This window comes from Uloborus diversus, chromosome 5 (assembly GCF_026930045.1).
Source record: "Uloborus diversus isolate 005 chromosome 5, Udiv.v.3.1, whole genome shotgun sequence".
In the NCBI taxonomy this organism is placed as follows: Eukaryota; Metazoa; Arthropoda; class Arachnida; order Araneae; family Uloboridae; genus Uloborus; species Uloborus diversus.
The window spans coordinates 166,608,207-166,628,239 of record NC_072735.1 but is presented as its reverse complement, the minus strand read 5'-3'; the positions used below and the strand labels follow the sequence as shown (position 1 = coordinate 166,628,239).

At 35.7% G+C, this 20,033-nt stretch overlaps 1 protein-coding gene across 1 annotated transcript in view; it reads left to right on the top strand.

Annotated features, from left to right (window-relative positions):
- The window catches only part of LOC129222660 (uncharacterized), a 516,294-nt gene that overhangs the window by 118,376 nt on the left and 377,885 nt on the right, over positions 1-20,033 (top strand). The gene's annotated exons all lie outside the window — the stretch shown is intronic.

Sequence of the window (20,033 nt, the reverse complement as noted above, 5' to 3'; positions counted from 1 at the left end):
GCGGAGGGATCTTCGCTATATTAAGGGGGGGCGCAATTGCTATTAGGGGGTGGGCATCTCTGCTATAAGTCACATGGTGTACCAATCGGTTCTGCAATCGTGTACTTTCCCCTGTCAAATTTACTGTAAAAAATGTTTTGCTCTGTAAACACTTCATTTTACTGGAGCATTTACCTAAAACCTCTCAAATTTTTAACAGCTCGGAAATCTCTCATGGAATATCTGCTGACTCTAATAAGACGTCATTCGCGAACACAAAACCGGGATTCCCGAACAAAATGAAACAGCGGGAAATCTCTCCCCGAATGATCGAATACAAAATTCATCGTCCACCTCCGGAGCGAAATCCCGAGCGAAGTTTAGTTGTTGTGTAGTTAATTAAATGACACCGGAGTGATCCCGGCTGAGACGGCTCCAGTGGGTGTGGCACTCTCTCTTCTGCTTAATTTGCCCTTCCCTGCGGCTAAGGATCGATCGGCTTGAATAATTCAGCCCAGGATTAAATCAGAAGACTGCCCACAAAGATTTAAATGATCCCATAGACTAGCTGTTACCTTGACCTGCGAAAGATAGTTCCGTCCACATCGCACAGAATGCATTTCATGAAACGTTTCCAAACGATCGGGAACGCCTTTGAAAGACGCGTGAAGTTAAGTAAACTGTTTTTGGCATCGTTGGAATTTAAGTGCAATTGGAATGCCGTCAAGGTTGCTACGTGAGGGATGACGGTAAGGATCATCTCCAAGGACAAGATTGTCGATCAATAATGGGACATCGTTCACGGAGTGGAATTTTTCTCCGCATAAAACTTTCATTTGAATTATAATTAATAGTTTGTCGCGCAGCACTTTATTCGAATCTTCTATCTTGATTGTTAGAGACTGATCAATATGAAGGAAACTCAGAAAGTTATATCTTATATCTGTTCATAGGATTTAGAACTGTGACAATTCAATATTTTATAGTGACAATTCTACAGAGAAAATTAACCTCATAAAGATTAAAATTAACAAATAAATAAAATCATGTTTCATCAAGCATTCGACTCCATAGTCAAAACATTATTGTAGAGATCGTCACTCATGTGCTCGTATGTGTAACAGAAACGTCTCACATGCAAAAACAGAAGGAAAATAAATGCCCGTCACTCCGAGTTTTTCCAGGGGCGATTTTTACACGCCTACTTAAATTTTAAAACACTAATTTTTCAAAGTCAAGGGGGTCAATTGACCCCCCTAAATGACGGGTCTGGTATGGATTTATCCAAAAAAAACCTTTCTGGCTTTAATGTTTCAATCTTTATACTGAAAATGAGGCTGAAATTCTGTTTACAATAGCATCTTGTACAGTAGAATTCCAATTATCCGAATAAATTGAGACCGGACCCCTTCGGATATTCAAATATTCGGATAGTTGGATTTTTCTGAAAAAAAAAGAGGTCTATTTTAATCTATAATCTATTAATGCATGTATCGTGACAATGAGAGAAGAAACTTTTTAAAGAACAAGATTTTTTTTCTTCATGGAAAAAAAAAAGGAAACACTTTTCATACTAAGCGTTCTTACAAGTGCTGCTCATTAGAACAGTATGTACTGTGGTACTGTAAATGAATGTCATTGCTGGCTGAACATCTCGGTCAAAGTAAGCTGTCTGAGCAGGACTGAATTTAGGGGAGGGCAGGCAGGGCTACTTAACCGGGGCCTCCACAACAGAGGGGCCCCCACAGTAAAATTTTTAGAAAATATCCTAACTTTCACGGGTCAGCAAATTTTACGTTTTTTTCTCCCCTATAAATAATAATAATAATAATAATATAAAAAAATAAATAGCAGTAACTTCAGAATGTATTTACCATTAAAGTGCTGATCGAAAATATCGGATATATATATATATATATATATATATATATATATATATATATATATATATATATATATATATATATATATATATATATCAAAATATTCGGATATATATCAAAGTATCGGATATTTTTGAAAATATGATGATCTTTTCGAACCCTGATTAGGGGCCTCCACGCTTCCAAATCCGGTGTCTGAGTAGCGCTTATTCACATAAAGAAAGGACAAGGACAAGGACTTCCTCACCGCAGTCAGACTTCACTGACCTTGATACTTTTGATGGAGTGCAAATATTACGCCGCCTGACTAATTTTGGAGCGAACGCGAGGGAAAGGGTGCACGAGAAATTGGAAAACTCGGCAAGAGGGCATGGGATAAAAAAGTTCGGTACCTATGGTTTCAAAAGTACTGCCGGAGTTTTGCGCGGGAGTCACAAGCGTAAAATTTTGAATTCAGTTAAAACAAAACAAAACTATCCCAGACACACAGAAACTGGATTAAAAGTCCAATTGCGTTGTATGGAAACGCATGGAGTTTCCTCTACAATCTATTTCCTCTCCCCCATCAGGTAGCAAATCCCAAAGGAGCTTATAAACTCTGCGCACGTCACACCCAGAAATAAAGCATTTTTTCTGCCAACACCGATATTGATTTTTCAGAAATTTCACGATTGCAAAATACATTTATTTCGATACGATTTCTTTAGATAGACTAGTAAAATGGCCAAAACCGTGAAGGAGAAATGGAAAGTCGTTATTGGTTACAATGGAAGATATGGTGCTAACTGGCCAAGCATATTTCTTTAAACTTTTTATTTCTTTTTTAATGTATTTATGTTCATTACGTACGTAGCGGCGTCGTAGGGGAACATGGGACAAAGTGAACTAGAGGGGCAAAGTGAAATGCTGAAATATTTACTCTGCTTTGAGCACCACCTATCTGGTATTATTTTAACCATATAGTACCATGTAGTCTATTCTAATCAGGAAAAAAATACCGCCGAAGATTAAAGCATTTGGTAATACAGGCAATTTTAAAAAATTGAAACTCATATTGTAATATTTGCTGTAAGTAAAAAATTATTTTTGTCACTATACAATAATAAACTTCTTGTAATGAACATTTCAAACATTAGTTGACAACTCCTAACATCCAATTCAGTATTAAATTAGTTAATATTAAGCTTATTTGTATTTCAAATAAGTTGTACAATTAGTCAAGTACATAAGGGCAAAATGAAATAGTTTATTTCATTTACTCACTCAATCCTTTTATATAAATCACTTACATTTTCCTGTATGAAATAATTCATTTACATTCCTTTACTTAGTAATTCACTTATTTATTCATTTATTTTCTTATTTATTCATAATTTAACTCGCTCATTTATTTTTCGTCAAATGTTAATTGATATACTAGTCATTTAATTATTTTCAGTAAACTACCGCCCATTAGCCAGGGCTAAAGCAGAAATACGTGAAATACACCGCCAGCTCAGTCATTTCCAGCCGAGGACTGCAGTTTCGTGCTTATTAGCACTCATCAGCCCGGCATAGGAAAGTGACTGAGCTGGAGATGGAAAACCTCTTAAGGAAGCCAAGAGTGCGAAACAAACTGGTAGCTAATATAGAATTAGCAGACCAGAAGAGTGACCGAAGCAATGGTTCGGTTCAACTTGAAGATTGAACGCGAGGCAAGGTATATTCAGTAAACTACCGCCCATTAGCCAGGGCTAAAGCAGAAATACGTGAAATACGCTGCCAGCTCAGTCATTTCCAGCCGAGGACTGCAGTTTCGTGCTTATTAGCACTCATCAGCCCGGCATAGGAAAGTGACTGAGCTGGAGATGGAAAACCTCTTAAGGAAGCCAAGAGTGCGAAACAAACTGGTAGCTAATATAGAATTAGCAGACCAGAAGAGTGACCGAAGCAATGGTTCGGTTCAACTTGAAGATTGAACGCGAGGCAAGGTATATTCAGTAAACTACCGCCCATTAGCCAGGGCTAAAGCAGAAATACGTGAAATACGCTGCCAGCTCAGTCATTTCCAGCCGAGGACTGCAGTTTCGTGCTTATTAGCACTCATCAGCCCGGCATAGGAAAGTGACTGAGTTGGAGATGGAAAACCTCTTAAGGAAGCCAAGAGTGCCAAACAAACTGGTAGCTAATATAGAACTAGCAGACCAGAAGAGTGACCGAAGCAATGGTTCGGTTCAACTTGAAGATTGAACGCGAGGCAAGGTATATTCAGTAAACTACCGCCCATTAGCCAGGGCTAAAGCAGAAATACGTGAAATACGCTGCCAGCTCAGTCATTTCCAGCCGAGGACTGCAGTTTCGTGCTTATTAGCACTCATCAGCCCGGCATAGGAAAGTGACTGAGTTGGAGATGGAAAACCTCTTAAGGAAGCCAAGAGTGCGAAACAAACTGGTAGCTAATATAGAATTAGCAGACCAGAAGAGTGACCGAAGCAATGGTTCGGTTCAACTTGAAGATTGAACGCGAGGCAAGGTATATTCAGTAAACTACCGCCCATTAGCCAGGGCTAAAGCAGAAATACGTGAAATACGCTGCCAGCTCAGTCATTTCCAGCCGAGGACTGCAGTTTCGTGCTTATTAGCACTCATCAGCCCGGCATAGGAAAGTGACTGAGTTGGAGATGGAAAACCTCTTAAGGAAGCCAAGAGTGCGAAACAAACTGGTAGCTAATATAGAATTAGCAGACCAGAAGAGTGACCGAAGCAATGGTTCGGTTCAACTTGAAGATTGAACGCGAGGCAAGGTATATTCAGTAAACTACCGCCCATTAGCCAGGGCTAAAGCAGAAATACGTGAAATACGCTGCCAGCTCAGTCATTTCCAGCCGAGGACTGCAGTTTCGTGCTTATTAGCACTCATCAGCCCGGCATAGGAAAGTGACTGCGCTGGAGATGGAAAACCTCTTAAGGAAGCCAAGAGTGCGAAACAAACTGGTAGCTAATATAGAATTAGCAGACCAGAAGAGTGACCGAAGCAATGGTTCGGTTCAACTTGAAGATTGAACGCGAGGCAAGGTATATTCAGTAAACTACCGCCCATTAGCCAGGGCTAAAGCAGAAATACGTGAAATACGCTGCCAGCTCAGTCATTTCCAGCCGAGGACTGCAGTTTCGTGCTTATTAGCACTCATCAGCCCGGCATAGGAAAGTGACTGAGCTGGAGATGGAAAACCTCTTAAGGAAGCCAAGAGTGCGAAACAAACTAGTAGCTAATATAGAATTAGCAGACCAGACGAATTATTTGTTTATTGGGTTTCATTATCTTTTCATTTATTCATTCAACCTTTTATTTACTGATTCTTTTCATCAAAAATATGTTTTATAATCGAATAAAAAATATTTCATTAGAAAAATATTTTATTTTTCCCATTGCCTCATAAAAAAAATTTTTCCAATTTTTTTTGAAGACTCAACTTTACTGCCAAAGCTAAAAAATGTTGTTTCAACGCAAGTTTTAATAAAATACAATGTGTTTTCTTTATGTACTGTAATTTTCAAAACAAATTTCCGATTTATTCATTTTGAAAAAACTCAAGCCATCTTAACCATTTCACTTTGCCCCTCATTCCCCTACTAAAATGTGGAGGCATAAATTTTTTTTTCTGCACTACAAAATAAACAGTACTACTATTCGTACGACAATAATTCGCAACGTAGCTTTTTTACTTCAAGATAATTTTTTTGCCGTTTGCGAAGTCTTATTATTAAGCAGTAGTGGATATTAAATATAATGATTGTTCAGTAGAATTGCTCACGAATACCTACATTTGTGTGACAAAATGTAGTAGAAAATCTATCGGCGTCTTATGATTAAGAAAAAACGAAATCTAACTTTCAACTCCCAAAACTTAAAGAAATAAGGCTTTCCGAATATCCCTTCATAAAAATGTGAACGGCTAATACACTGCTCGACATTGAAAATGCAACAAGAAGGAGTGGTCAGAAAGTGATGAAATTTGGAAAAAAGACAGAGGCAGCAAGGAATAATAAATGATCTTAATTTCAAAATAATAGGCAGAATACAGAGCGAGAACGGCGTCGGCTCATTAGGATGTAGGGACCACCGCGGACAGCGATGCACGAAGAAACACGTTTAGGCATAGAGTCAATAAGGGTGCGGATGGTGTCCAGAGGGATGGCTCTCCATTCCCTTTCAACCATTTGCCACAGTTCGTCTTCTGAACGAGGCAGGGACAGAGTCTGCAAACGACGTCCAATCACATCCCACACATGTTCGATTGGTGACAGGTCAGGAGAGTATGGTGGCCAGGGAAGCATCTGTGTGCCTTGGAGAGCATGTTGGCAGATGCGAGCACTGTGTGGTCGGGCGATATCCTTCTGAAAAATTGCATTAGGTAGCCCTTTAATGTAAGGGATTGCCACCGGCCGCAGCACATTATCCAAGTATCGTTGGACCGTCATAGTGCCCTGAATATGAACTAGACGTGATATGGAATAGTACGCAATTGCGCCTCAAACCATTATGCCACGTTGTCGTGCGGTGGGACGTTCCACAGTTACTGCCGGATTAGATCTGTCTCCACGTCGACGTCACACACGTATGCGGCGATTATCACTGGATAAACAGAAGCAAGATTCATCTGGGAACACGACATTTTGCCATTCTGTCATCCACGTCGCTCTAGTTCGGCACCATACTAAACGTTGCTGTCTTTGCGTGAGGTCAATGGCAGTCTTCTTAGCGGACGCCGTGATTGCAGACCACGGCGACCAAACGATGGGGAATGGTTCTGGTTGACACGGGAACATTCAGGGTATCTTGCACCTGCTGCAGAATCGAGGAACAAGGAACTGGTGGGTCTGCAACAGCTTGTCGGTGGATGCGTCACTCTGGCTGCCCCTGCACCCCTCAATATTGCCACATTTCGTTGTTCCAACCATTTTCGGCACAGCCGATGCACCGTGCTCGCATTCATGTGGGTATCAGCTGCGATTTGACTTACGGACCAACCTCCCCTTCTCAGTCCGATCACGATACCCCTCGTAAAATCGTCTGTCTGCTGGAAGTGCCTTCGTTGACGTCGGCCTGGCATTCTCTCGTGTTACACGTATCCTCCAAGACAAAAACAAAATGGGTTCGATAATTCTCCAGTCAGAAATAACGACACGAATATTGCCCATTTTGCAAGTTCCTTCCCTTATATCTTACTTCACGTTCGTCGGAGGGCTGCGCATTTCACATCATTTATATAACTCAGCAATGTACGTCTATTCTAAAATTTGCATAAATTTCTGAACACTCCTTCTTTTGGTGTTGCATTTTCAATGTCGAGCAGTGTATAATGCTCCCTTTCCCCTCCAAATCAAAATAATGGCTATGAAATAGGGGAAATGTATTTCCCAAGAATGGTGGGTGATGGGGGGAAACGGTGGTCATATTTGAATTTAGGAAGTCATTTTACATAATAATTACCAAGAATGGAGCCGGAAGCATTTATTTTTTTCCTTTATTAGCCAAACATTTGACATGGCAGGGGAATGAGCAACACATCCTCAACACTCCTCCTTTTCAAGGAAAAAAAAAACGAAATACAAATGGATAAAAGAGGTTACAGGACAAATCTAAAATTAAACTGAAATTTTAAAAGAAAAAGATAAAAATTGAAAAAAAAATTAAAAAAAAAGAGTGAAGGAGGGGGGGGGGGGGAGGGAGGACCTAAAAAAGGGACCAGTTTGAAGCCCTAATAGTTTTTCAATTGACTTCATTTGTTGGAGCATAGAAAACCCCTACATTCTTCAGTATACAGTGGTGGTCAGAATTATAAGGACAGCAGAAAAATTGCACAGAGAAAAAATTATTTCTGAAATACTTCATTGAAACTATCACACAAAATGACTTTTTATGCTAGGAATCATTGTGAAATGCAGAACATTTGAAAATACGAAACATAAATGTTTTGCCGTGATTAATCTTTAAAAATGTCATTGTTAAAACTATACAAGGACAAAGAGCGTTTTGCCCTCAAAAAAAAAAAAAAAAACTGTAGTAATCAAAACTACCCTTTTTTTCAATCACTTTTATCAGTCTTGACGTCATGGAAGTTGAAGAACTTTCATGGAAATTTTCATCCTGGCTTTTTCGGTAGAGAAAATCAGTTCTGGATTGTTTCGATACTGAATAACCATTCTTTTATACTTCGGGTGCCAAATGCCTCACTAAGTTTCCCTTAAACTTATCGAGCCTGTTGTCCGGTCAGTACAAGAATTTTACGAAATAAGTATCAAGCAATGATTTTGAGAAACATGTAAGTAGGCATTATTCTGCTGGAGCAAAGAGTTTAAACTCGTAACTAACGATGATTTTGGTCTAAAAAGTATTGCTCAGAACATTAACATTACTCTCAGAATTCATTCTGCCCAGCACAAAACATATTGGTATAGTTTCCGTCCGTTGTGAAACTTCCTCAAACCATTAATGAGTCACCTGCAAATGTACGCTTTGAGATGTTTTCCTTCTGAGATTGTACCAGAATTAGCTTTTTTGCTACTTCTACCCTTTTTGCTACTTAGACCCCATCTAGTCACCAGGGGTGGAGTGGCACGCTCACCGATGTGCCCTCAAGTCTGAACACCTTTTTCATCATTATTTTTTAAAAATTTATTTATCTTTTTTTTTGTGCAGCTTTTTTACTTTACTTTTTGTTGCACTCCCAAACCTGTGCGATCACTTCGCTTTTTTCCCCATTTTCTTTAAACGCATAAACCTGCGTACTATCGTTTTCTTTTTCTTGTTCTTTCTTTTTGCGTCTTTTAGAGGCCAAGGTTGGCACCCTCTTGCGGAACCCAGTCCGCCTCTGCTAGTCGCTACAGTAAAGGGGTTCTCAAACTTTTCGACTAGTGGCACCCTTTAAGAATTAGAATTTCCTCACGGCACCTTAGTCCATTTCTATTATTTAGGTAAGAGCGCCAAATAAGGCTAACCAAAGGTTCAAAATCTAATGCATTTCTCCTTTGTGATTGAAACTACAACTTTTGCATATTCTTTAGACAACTCATAAAAAGTAAAAAATAAATAAAAGCAAGTGAAATTTTGAGTTTCAATTGTGTTTCTCCAGAGTTTTAGCAAAGAAGAGATTTAGATTTATTAGAAACATACTCCTCTCTGAGAAAAGATTACTTCACGCAAAGTTAAAAACAAAAACTACCAAACTAAAACGAATTGAAAGAGTCTTTAATATCACTGTATAGTAAACCACATTTGATAACCTCAAAAATATTACTAAAAATTACCTTACTTTCATGGAAAGGAAAAAGATCAATTGTCATAGTCGGGGCAACTGATAATTCGTTCATTTCTTTTTTTTTGTCATCATGGGCACAATTTGTGCATACATATATGCACGTGCAGCATGTGATCATATCCTCCACTCAATACTCCAGTGTCATATTATAAGGACAGCAAAGTTCTAAGAATGCTAAACACGGCCAATAATCTTCTTTTATGCGTTATCAAATAACAGGAAAAAAAAAAAAAAAATCCAAAATGTACGCAGTGACATTTATCTTAGTGAATTCGCCAGCTGTATAAATTAGGCTACAAGAACAATAAATCTCTTTTTAAAAACTAGTGATCTACACTGAACCATGTAGAGGAAAAACTTAATGTATAATAAAATCAGGTAGTTTTTACATCACTCCTCTGTAATAACATTTGTCTGGTTATTAAAAACTGCTTGTTGATAACGCTTGATCATCAGACTTTCTGATGAAGATGAAGTAACGATCTAGCGATTTTTTACTATGCTACATTAAAAAAAAAAGACGAGAATGGCCTTAAAACATCAGCAGCAACGCTATCGCTGCGACGTACTGGATCAAGTTTGCTCCAAAATGGCGGATACGTCGGCTCCTCCACTATAGGGGCCTTAGCGGCACCCAGTTTGAGAACCCCTGATCTAGATCACCCTAAGTAAATCTTTTTTAATCAGAAGAAAAAAACCATTAACCCACTTTGTATCCAATTTCAACGCATTTTTGGCCCTCTCAACCCTTGGTCTGTTATGAACTTTTTGAAGAGTCGGTTGAAACTTCTCTTTGTTTTTGTAAAACGTGTCGAACTTTTCGAGAACTGCATCGTAACTTGAATTTCTATTTAATATCTCTTGATGTCTGTTTTTTTGGAGCAAGCTCGTCTTATTATCATGTGGTTCACACGTGCATAAACAGAAGATTTCTAACCTGTTTGTCTTTGTGGTCCTTATTTGCTGAGATTTTTGAGAAAGCACTTAATGACCGATCTCTATCTATTGATTTGTTGCTATTTGACATGCAGTAAGTCATGAAGTTTTTCAAGCAACCACTTTTTTTTTTCTCAAATTCTTAAAGTATAGTACGGGAGAACAGAGCAAAAAGTTCCGCGGGTAAACTGTTCCCTTTAAAATTGCTCAATTAAGAAAAAAGATAAATGTATTTTGTAAATAGCTGGTAAAATGGATTATTGCAGCACACTGATGGCAGCAATATTATCCAGGAGAGTGGTGGACGGCATATTAAAACTAAGAACATGCATAACTAATCTACTTTTGTAAATATTTTCGTTTTTGAACTTTTCGGTCTTTATGATGAACTGTAAATGATAATGTTCAATTCTTTGGTGTTTTTATGTAAATATCAATTGTGCAAACTAAATACTGCAATGAAATGATTTACGTTTCGTTATCTAACCTATAATTTAATTTTTCAAGAATATGTGCATGTGAGGCTAGTTGTTCCTTCTTTGTGAGGCAAATTGTTCTGAAGAACAACTAGCCCCAAAGAGCTCCTTACCCCTATTTATCTGTAACAGCAGTACTACAGCAAAAAAAAAAAAAAAAAAAAAACACAGTATATGAATAAATATTATATGTATTCATTACCGTGAAATATAGAAATTGGCAAAGGTCGACTCTCACCGAAGTCAGATACAATGTCAATCAAGGCAATGTGTACAGTGTTGTATTGAAGTGAAGTTTTAAGGTGTAAAATTTTATGATAGCTGAAATTTCGTTCCAATAAAACATATTATTTACGTTCATGAAAAAAAAAGAAAAAACTTGAGTAACTTCATTTACAAAGAATAAAACACACACTCAAAAAAATAGAGATTTTCTGAAACAGAAAAGTTTGTCTGAGCAACAGTAACGAAAAAATTATATTAAATTACTATTCTGCCGTGCTAAGAGCAAAAGTCGTATCTGCAGCCGAGTACAAAATGAGAAATTGCCATTTAAAGTTTTGCTCTGCCATGTATTTGATTCAGGTGCAACTTTTTCAGGTTGTTTTTAAAAAATATATCCCATTGACAACTGACCACAAAACGTTGCATTTAGGTGAAATATGTGACAAAGAACCATCTGGTGACCGTAATTCTATTTTGATAAAAATTTCAGATAAAGCTTTTGTGCTTAGCATGGCAGGATTGCTATTTTTTTTAAATTTATGTTTTCAAAAATCTTCACTTAATGTTATTTTCTTTGCTTTTTTAACACTTAATTAAAATCAAAATAAAACTCACTTTTTAAAAATTCGAGTAGTTATATCAAAACCGTGTAACATTAAATTCCACTTTTTTTATTGCGGTGCAATATCGAAACCGTATGAGGTGTGATCAAAAAATACGGTGAATATTTTTTTATTAGAAAAAGTAATAAGGTTAAATTACATTTGATTTAATCCCCTTCAAAGTAGTGTGTTCGGCGAGCAATGCACTTATCCAAACCTTGTCTCCATGATCGGAAGCATTTCTGGAAGGCATCTTTCGGAAGGGCTTTCAGCTGCTCTGTCGTGGCCCTCTTATTGTCAGCGCTGGTATCAAAACGTTTTCCTTTAAGCACAGTTTTAATTTCTGGGAAGAGCCAGAAGTTGCGTGGTGCTAAATCTGGTGAGTATAGTGAATGTGGACCGACAGGAACACTTTTTTGCTGAAATACTCACGAAACACCAGCTTTCTTCGTTTCATCACACAAAAATCTGGGAACAAATTTTACCCTCATTCGTCTCATTTGCAACTCATCAGTTAAAATGCTTTGAACGGAATCATATGAGATGCTAAGATCTTCCGGTAGCTCTTGAGCAGTCATTGGTCTCTTTGAAAGAATCATTGTTTCCACTTTTTGAATATCTTAACTTCGAAACTGGAGGAAAGAACCCCTTTTTCCTGTGCTCCTTCACAAATGCCACGTAAGGTAAGCAAAAATTGCATTTTAGGACTCCAATTGGGAAAATTTTCAACCAAGATTAGTAAACCCAGCCCGTATCCCTTAACTTGCCTACAAGTGCGCTTCAATGGCTTACAAGTTACATTGCAGCAAATGAGTTGTATTTTATGAAGAAATTAAAAAAAAAAATCATGAAATTGGACATATATTTTCAGCTTATTTTTATTTATCACCACTTTGACATTTTGAGGATAGTATTAGCTGGGATTTTGAGAAATTACAATTGCTTATTGTTCTCACTTGACAGTTTTGGTGTCCTATGATTGTATTTCCCCCCCCGCCTCCCTCTGCAGCACCACCGTCGGCCAGTTGACTCACGATGCTGCTCCTATAGCGAAAACCGTCTTTAGGTGCATCCTACACACACACACACCTACATACATACACGCACGTACACAAAATACACTCATAATTGCGAAAAACATTATTTGAATTCAAGATGTCAAAATTCAAATTATTATTATTTTCTCTCATTGCAAAGCTATCTTTTAATCTTTCTCTCTAAAAAGATAAATGACCTCAATGCAAAAAAGTTACATAGGCATTAAAAGTACTAAAGAACATTTTATGAGATGTTTTGCAACTATTTTAAGGAGGGTTGAGGACACATTTGTACAATCTGCTTTAAAATAAATTTTGGACCCAAATTTCTGCTAACAAAGAAAATAAACAACGCTTTTTTAATTCCAAAAAGCTTAAATTCTTTTCTTCCCTGAATTTTAAACATAAATTTATGACATGTGTTGATAATTTCTAAAATAATAATAAATAAAATAAATAGTAAAGCATGCTTATAAGAGCAAGAAAAGAGATTTCTGAACTTTCATACAATTTGTCAACGACAATGAATTCAGGCAAACTTTGAAACATGTTATTTGATTAACATTATGACTAATGATCGGGCACGAGATTCCTAAAAAGGGAAATTCCTGGGAAACAAAAAACTGGAAATATTTTTTTAAATATACATACGAGACAGAGAAAGAATAGCTTTGATTTAAATTTGCTTGACATATTTATAAGAAAACCCACAACATAATTCCAACTGTTTTAAAACTAGAGATATCCCTCGTAGTGAGCGGAAAAGAAGGCAAGTGCTGTCTGTAGCTGGAGAACAATCAAGAAATTGTTTTCTGAAATTTACAGCAGATTTTCCACTTCTGAATATTTTTTAATACACTGAAAAATATAAAAGCTCTAAATTTCAATGAATGTTTAAAATTTTAACAATATCTAAATTTTGTTGCTTGAAATGAAATGACAGAGAAGGGGGCTCAAAAGAGCCAAGCACTGCAACCAGAGGTCTATTGTACTAAATCTCAAACAGAAGTCCTAAAACAGACCAGTAGCTGAAGCAAACAACAGGCATTTAATGGGAATATCATTAATCTCCCAAGGTTCAAGTAAATGGCAGACTAAGGTGTTCAAACCTGTAGGCAGAAAAGACAATTTTGTCGCTTGATGGGCATTTAAGTTATATTAGTTACTTTCTTGTTAAAATTAATTTTTGCATTTTATTTTCACACACGTGAAAAATTAATATTAATGAAAAATATTCTCCTACACATTAAAGGCGATTTCAGAATGCAAGAAGAGAACACATTTCAACACATAGACATTGTAAATAGTATAGGCAGTAGGAAAAGCTCAAAAAGCAAAATTTGATGATCAAAATTAGCAGGAGAGGTAAAATTGAAAAATACAATATAAAAATGATTTTTAAATTTAAAGATTATTTCTATAAGCTTGGTTTATACTAAAAAGAATGAAATAAAATAAGTATATGATTTCTTGATTAAAACACTAAAAAATTGCTGTTGATCTTAATATGTTTATATTTAGGGTTTTTCTAAACCAGTCAATAAAATTTTAATTAAAAATGAAGCGAAGAGAAAATAGTATATCAGACTCTATTCTCTCAATTTTTAATTTAATTTTATTGGCTGCTTTAGAATTACCCTAAATATCAACACATTAAGATCAACTACAGTATTTTAGTGCTTTTTAATCAAGAAATCATATACTTATGTTATTTCATACTTTTTAGCTTAGAAACCAAACTTATAGAAGTATGTTTAAAAATCATTTCTTATATTTTATTTTAAAGTTTGTTTTAGAAAAAACTCTTTGAAATAAAATATATATATATATTTATTTACATGTTACTTGCTCAATTTTCAAAATAATTTTCAACAAGTATAGTAAAAAAAATTGTTTTAAACATTAAGCTTTTTCATTTCCCATGTGAGTAAAACAGCAAATATGTTTTAAAACATTCGAATTAACTAATTTTGCTATTTTTCCTTTTTCCAAACTGCAGTCAGGACAGCAAAGAGCTCATAAAACATTTCAGTTCCAAAAACATCGTTAAAACATAAACAAAAACATTTATATGAAATGCCTACATTGAGTTTTTAGAGCACTTGATGTTATCCAATTCATGTACTCCTGGAAGACTTATCTGAATCTACTAAGTTGGAACAAATAGCCATCTATTAATTATCTTAATTAACTAAGTTCTAACAAACAGCCATCTATTAATGAGAAGCCACACAAATACGCTTGCCCACTTTCACTTCTGCGAGCAAACCCAATGCCCAAAATCTGCATTGCTTATGTTCAGCCTCGAAATCAGTTTATTTACAAAATTTATGTTATAATTTCTATTATTTTTCTTTTTGACAACAATTTAAAAGCGGAAGTAATGGCTTATTAGTTTTCAATGTTTTTGGCAACAATGTAAAACTGGAAGCAAAATGCAGGGATTATGATTGAAAGTAAACTGAAAAATAGTCTTTAATAAATTAGAGATGAATACAATTAAGTATATGACGAAAAGGAATAAATTCCCGGACAGTCTTCGGGCCATAAAGGCATTTTCTCATGATCTCTGTCTTTTCAACATCAACTTGACTACTGGACAGGATTAGAAATCCAAAAAGAAAAGTTCAAAGAACCAGAACATGTTTCATATTTTAATTTGGAGAGAAGTCATTTAAAGTTGAATTATTTAAAAATGTTCATATCGTTTACAGTATCACAACCTTGAATTCCAAATGAGGCTCCTATTTCATAAAACTATTTTTTGGTTTCGAAACACAGTAGAGTCCTTTGTACAAAGATTTAAAGAAGGAGTGTAGCTCAGTAGAATTATTTAACATAAGGCAATCACTGTGTCTTATAGCAACTTTAAAGGATAAAAGTTATTACATGTATATACAGTCTATCTTAAATCAGACTGACACAGCTTAAAAAGAAAATATTGATTACAAAAAGTTTCGAATTACTCGATTATCCGAAGTAATTGGGACCGAACCTACTTCGGATAATCGAGAATTCATCTATAATCATCTAGTTTAATATGTAGAGTCATCGTTCAACTGTTATGGCTATTTTTACTGTTAAAGAAATTAAAATTATAAATGAAAATTAATTTATTTCTGGAACAAAATTTACAATGGTTTAAATGGAAGTTTCATCTGGTGCAATTTCGCCGTCCTTTGCCGTGCAGCCCTATCCCGAAGTTTTCTTAAAATCATGAGTTCATAGGAATCACACTGTTCCTGTTGTTCCAACCAAGCAAGACCTTTTGCAAAACTCTCAAATGCATCATTGTTACTTATCTTATTTGTTCCAGAATCATTCTCATCTTCTTTTGGAGAATTCCGGACTTCTGCTATTAAGTCCTCATCATTGAGCAACTGGAAGCCTGCATCTTCCATGTCACAATTCAACCAATCTGTAATTTCTCTATCACCACAATTTTCAAAGCCTTTCATTGTGCTGAAAACGCTTGAAAACTCAGTAACAATATCTTTCGCAATGTCAGTAGCATTTTCATCTGTGCCACTTGAAAAATTCGGCAAAAGTTTTCTCCAACTTCGTCTTAGTGTCGATTGCGGCAAAGATTCCCTCGCGTCACTAATCATATAAATGCAGTCTTTGATGTTGATAGTTTTCCAAAACTCAACTATTAAAATTGCACCAGATTCAGAATCTCCTTCAAAAAGTAATTTTCTGATAAACTGCTTTCGGTAACGTCGTTTTAAAGATTCTAAGACTCCCTGATCCATAGGCTGCAGCAGAGATGTTGTATTGGGGGGCAAAAATAAACACCGGATGTTACCAGATTTTAAAGAGTTATGTTTCGGATGAGCTGGACAGTTGTCGAATAACAGAAGCGCTCCATTCAAATGTTTTTTTTCTTGCCAAGATTTCACTGCAGGCACGAAAATATCAAAAAACCACTTGGAAAACAAATTGGAATCCATCCAAGCATTTTTTTGATTTAAATAGTGTACAGGAAGAGCAGATCTGTTTACATTCTTAAAACATCTTGGATTCTTACTTTTCCCAACAACAGCTAGTTCAAGCTTGTGGGAACCCGATGCGTTGGAGCAGGCTAAAACAGTGACCCTATCTTTCATTCGTTTCCTTCCGGGAGCAGAAGTTTCATTTACCGCAGCTAAAGTTTTTTCAGGAAGGGCCTTCCAATACAGTCCGGTTTCATCGCAGTTGTAAATTTGATCTGGGGATAAATTCTCATCTCTTATCAAATCTTCAATCTTTGCAACAAATGAATCAACTGCTGCGACATTTCCATACAATTTTTCCCCCTCAATATTGAGTTGCCTTATACCATGGCGAATTTTGAATTTCTCTAACCAGCCACTACTGGCTTTGAAGTCATCAGAACCACCAAGCTTCGAGTTGAGAATCAAAGCTTTTTCTTGAATCATTGGTCCAGATAGGGGTATTCCTTCACATCTTCTTTGCACAAAGTATTTGTACAAAGTCGCATCTAAATCTGTATGATCGGCTAATTTCATTGTTTTTCGGAATTTGGCACCTTTCGTGATATCAAACTCGGCAAAACTTTTTAATTTTTTCTGAGTTTCTTTTCATTTCGCTCAGGGTTGACACACCAACGTGAAACTCTTTCGCAAGTTTTGTAACAGCTTCACTAGATTCTAGTCTCGTTACAATATCATATTTTTCCTGTATGGTTAATACGATTCTTTTTCTCTTAATGGAAGCCATCATAAAGAAGAAAACATGAGTTTCAAAAATAAGAAAAACAATGCGTTAGTTCTATCAGATCCCCCGGCAGGTCAAAACTACCAACTTCACTGATAGCACTCAAGAAAATTCTGATTGAAAATGTAGGAGCAGAAAACGAGAACCCACAGATTAGCACGAAATTTCCGGGAAATTTCGAATTCTGGCCAGCTGCCCAGCCCAACGCGACAGAGAACAGCAAACGGGTTTTCCTTCTTTTCCCTTTTCCTGGAATAGGTTCACAAAGGATAAGTGACACAGAGTGACCTCCCCCTTTTCAAATTCTGCTGCGAAGAAAACTTCTCTGCTCTTGAGATTACAAAAGAGGTGATTCTTTGCACTTGCTTACAATCAGACGGCGCAATAACATTTGATTGTTCTGGGCCTCGGCAGTATGACCTTCCAAATTTCGAAATGACATGTGTTTTTGTTTAGAACAGGAACGCTTGAAAGTAGGGGAGAGTATACTCATACCAAGAATTGAGCTAGTGAGAAGGAATTCCAAACTATTTATCTGCACTCGTAGTTTGGAAAAAACGGCTGACATGCAAAAGAAATGTGGGGAGAAAAAATTTAAAAATGGATGTTCGTTTAGAGAAAATTTTAGATAATAATAGGAAAAGAAAAAAAGAGAATTGAAACCGACTTCGGTTAACGGAGAGTTTCGGATAAGAGAGGTTCTACTGTATAATAAATCAAAACATTTTTTTATTTGAAAGCTGATGTCAGTAGGCCATAATTTAATTAGTAAAATAAATCAGATTAAAATTACTTGCTCTTGAACCGAGACTTCACGACAAGCTACAAGGAGTTAAGCAACACTTCAATTATAGAACAGTTGTTTAAGCAACTGCTTTATTTATTTCTAGTGTTACCCGCACTGCTTTGGCCGTAGAAGAAAATTAAAAGGTTACTTGGTACACCTGTATATTTAGTTAACGTCTGCTATGCGTTAAGTATACTTTTTTTTTTTTCAAGATCTCTTCATGTTTTTGACAGATTTGAAAGTTGAACATGTAGCTTAAAAGAAACCAGCAGAAGTCCTGGAATTAAAATTTTTTTAAAAGATGAAGGAAATTTCCCTTCATTACTTAAAACACAAAAAAAGGCATGATTCAAAATTAAACACCATAGAAAGAACGTTGTAATAGCAATATTTCAATAATTTTCGGAACATAATCCCATAAAAACTAAAAAAATAAAAGAAGACGACTTGCTCTTAACAGTTAAACATTTAAAACTGTTTCAATAAAAGAAAAAGATTGATCGCCAAAATAAGCCTGCTTAAAAAATGTTTTAAAAAAAGGTAATGAAACAATCAAAGGGACTAAAAGACGTAGCCATGGTAACATAAAAGTTAATTTCTGCTTCGAAAATAATTTCCATTTATCTTTAATTTTGATTTTACTCTCGAGCTTAATCAATCATTTTGCTTGCTTAAGATAAGCCTACGATATTGGTTTTCTCTAAACAATTCTTACAGCATTCCTAATACTTGGAGAAACTTCAAGCAGACTTCATCTTCAGCAAAAAATTCCAAGCTTTCAAAATATCCTAAAACTTAAAAATGTGAATGAAATATTTCTCTCCTATATTATCAAATTTGTAAAAAAAATAGGCTTAAAACTGGAATAAAAAAAGAACAAAATAGAATTTTTGAAAAATCAACGTGCACACCCTTACGCTACAAACTAATTTTGAGCCAAGTTTCATGAAAATTGACCAAAAGGTTTAGGCGCCTGGCCCGTCACCCAGATCTAGAGACAGACGTCCAGATAAACTTGAGCTTTGTTATTAGTAAAGAATATTAGTTTAGTGTTTTATTTAAAAACAAGTAGCACCCGCACGGCTTTGCCAATAGTAGAAAATTAAAAGGTGTTTCAATTCGCCTGTATATTTACAAATAACGGATGATGAATTTCTCGTCAATTCGCTTGGCCATGTTATGGTTCTATATTATGATAACTTGGTAATTTACTCGTTCATCTTATGATAATTTTGCTCAGGAAAATGTTCTTAAAATAGGAATAGAAAAAGAACAAAATTGAATTTTCGAAAAATCACTTCGAGGTGCACATTCCCATGCTACAAACTATTTCTTGCCCAAATTTCATGAAAATCGGCAGAACGGTCAAGACACGTCACAGAGATCCAGACAGAGAGATTTTCAGTTTTATTATTAGTAAACAAGATGAGGATAGAATTCCTAAGAAAGTAATAAATGCCATGCTTGCTCCAGAGAAGCCTTGATTCAAAATTTTCATTATGCTTACTATTAACATTGCTGTTGTAAGGCAACGATATTTCATTAACAATGGGTTTAATAATTTAATGGGGAAATTACATGAAATTTACTGCTTTCCATCGTAACTTTTTGAAACTGAGTTCTTTAGAAATAAATTATAGCCTACGTCGCTCCCTGATAATGTAGCTATCTATGGTGAAAAAGTAGTTAAAATTGGGCCAGTAGTTTTAAGATTACCCCAAACATACATACAGAAGTAGCCATTTATGTATGAAGATGGGTCTTATTAGCAATAATTCACAATATGAAAACTTGAATGGCGTACAAACAAAATCAATCACACTAAAAATGGTTCTTTCATAACATTATCAATAAGTTTTATGATTAAAGAAGATAACATGTTTAAGCACTATGCTCTTTAAACAATTTTAAGCTATAAATTTTTATGCACTTCATGGGTTTTACCTATCTTTCACAATTTTATCAATTATCTGTTTACGAACCTGCGGAAGAAAATTGAGTTTTCTAAACATAATGATTTGAAAGATTTCAGTACTTTGACGTTAACAAAAAGACGAAGTACGAAATTTAATATTAAAAGTAAAAGAAGAT